Consider the following 2,500-nt stretch of genomic DNA (forward strand, 5'->3'; position numbering starts at 1 on the left):
TGCCGCTTTCAACGCACCCACTCGGGTGCGGCTGAGGGCCAGCCCATGGTACAGGCCAGGCAGAAGTACGGTGGTGAGGGCGTGGAGGCGCTGTTGCGGCTTGAGCGGAGCTCGGGAGATGACGTCCAGCTGCTCCACCAGGTGGCGTCGTGGGTTGAAAACGCAGCGACCAGCGGTGGAGAATTGCAGTCCCAGGTACCGGAAGGTTTCACCCACACGTAGGGCGGGCACGGTGGCGTTGCCCGCTTTGAAGGTAACGTCGGCGTCGACCTTCACCTTCTTGTCGCGCCCAGACGCGACTAAGGCGAGGGTGAAACACTTCCGGGCGTTGATCTGCAGCCCCAGATGGGCGAGGGCTGCGACGGCTGCGTCGATGAGGGACTGCAATCCCCTCGCAGTCGATGCAAAAAGCAGGACGTCATCTGCGAAGGCCGCAGCGTTAACTCTGCGACCAAGGATCCGAGCTCCGATGTGGGAGGGAAGTTGACTCAAAACATAGTCCACCGCAAAATTGAAAAGGAGGGGGGAGAGGGGGTCACCCTGACGCACACCCCTAGCCGGCTGCAGGGGCACGCCCACGTCGGCGCCGCCCGCTATCACCGTCGTGCTACCCTCGTAACACCTTTCGACGTACTCAATAAAGCAATCCGGCAGGCCATGAGCCCTCAGCACGGGGCGGAGGGCGGCATGGTCCACCGAATCGAACGCTTTAGAGACGTCAATCGATGCCACAAAAACAGAGCGACAGGAGCGGACTGCGTCGGTGAGAGCAGTGTCCAAGATGAAGGTGTTTTCCAACATCCCATCCCGGGGGATGAATGCCCGCTGACGTTCGTCCACAGCACATGCACGCATCAGGCGTGACGCGAGAACCTTGTGAAAGGTCCGCGCCAACACCGAGCAGACCGTAATGGGGCGAAAGTCAGCGGGGGATGTTGGTGCAGCCGTTTTGGGGAGAAGTGACGTCCGGGCGCGAAGCAGACGCTCGGGGAGGGCGCGGGCCAGGAGGAAGAGGTTCAAGAGTTTCACCAGGACTTCATGCGGCAGGCGCCGCAGCTCCGCTGGAGTCAGGCCGTCCGGCCCGGCTGCCGATCCCCTGGGCGGCAAGGCAGCAGCGACCTCCTCACGTGTGACCGGCCCCCATAGGCACTCAGGAGCGACAGGCTCCGAGTGCGGGAGAAGGCGGTCACGGATGAAGCCGGCGGTGGAGATCGGCTTCTTCGTGAAGAGGTCCGCCCAGAAGTCCAGCAGACCGGGGATGTCGGGTGGCGGCTGCAGCAGGGTGCCGTCCAGCAAGCCGCGCACGCAACGTGCACGCGACCTACGGAAGGCATCCTGCGTCCGCGCGTATTCCCAGCGGCGCCGCTTGCGCTTCTGCAGCGGCGGGGCGGCAGGCGGCCGCTTGGATGGTTGGCGCGGCCGCTGTGTCCTGGTGATCGACCTCTCCCCCCTGGACCCGACCGACGCAAGGGCATCCGGGAGCATGCCCAGGATGACATCGGGCGGCGTGCCCCGCCCCAGACCAATGACTCGATCCAGGGCAGAGAAACGCTGGGCGGAAGCAGGTAGCCCCGCCAGATGCTCCCAGATGGCGGCGTCAGTCGGCCCCTCCGGCGGCGGCCCGGTGGTGTCGGCCGCGAAGTCCTCGGCTGCGTCGACGGGCGGCGCAGCGGCCTCGCCCGCGTCAGGCAGCGAGCTCGCTGCTCCACGGCGGGACGCCGGCTCTTCACCCCGACCGATCTCAAGTGCCTCCATGAATTGGCGGACAAGCTGCTTGTGGGCAGCTTGCCGCCGTCGGCACTTGATTGCCTCAAGCGTTCGGTCGGGGAACATCCTGGTAAGTTCTTGATTTACAAAGAAGAACCGGGCGTCCCTCTCCAGGAACAGTTCGGCCTCTGCCTTGGCGAGCGACAGGACTTCTTCCTCCGTCCACCTCGCGCGATGCCTCTCCGTCACGATCTCAGCGTTGGCGGCCGCAGGGTGTTGGCGGCGGCGATGGACCCCGAGACCGTTCTTCGTGGTAAAAGTGCGGTGGCACTCACTGCAAGCAAAGGGAGCTACACAAACTATCGCATTTTCGTTACGGCCGGTTGGCCGGATAGGTGCTGGGGTAGCTGGGGTGGCACCTTCAGCGGAAGGGCCACCATCTCTTGTTTCTTGTCGGCTGCCCCCAACTATAAAGGGATAATGCGAGGGGGGGCTGGTAACCCCCCCAAGCCCCTGGTGCGGTCTTCCACTCTGCAAAAATCAGCGGGCCCACGAGAAGGGGAGAAGACCGCAGGAGAGGAGAGGCTAAGAGGGCTAGGCCCATGTATTGCGCATCACTCTCCCTGTAACTATAACCCAAGGAAGGCACCTCGCAGCAGCAGCACGACTACATCAAGACCGCACTTCGAAAAGCCAAGTCCGGATGCAGCCACACCGCCGCCACTTGGCCACCTTAAGAGAGTCATAGTTACTCCCGCCGTTTACCCGCGCTTGCTTGAATTTCTTCACGTTG

The 2,500-nt window shown here is 63.6% G+C and overlaps 1 pseudogene; it reads right to left on the reverse strand.

Moving 5' to 3' along the window:
* Positions 1 to 2,500, reverse strand: part of LOC124573723 — a 7,961-nt pseudogene that overhangs the window by 2,638 nt on the left and 2,823 nt on the right.

The sequence above is a fragment of the Schistocerca americana genome, unplaced genomic scaffold (assembly GCF_021461395.2).
Source record: "Schistocerca americana isolate TAMUIC-IGC-003095 unplaced genomic scaffold, iqSchAmer2.1 HiC_scaffold_196, whole genome shotgun sequence".
Lineage (NCBI taxonomy): Eukaryota > Metazoa > Arthropoda > Insecta > Orthoptera > Acrididae > Schistocerca > Schistocerca americana.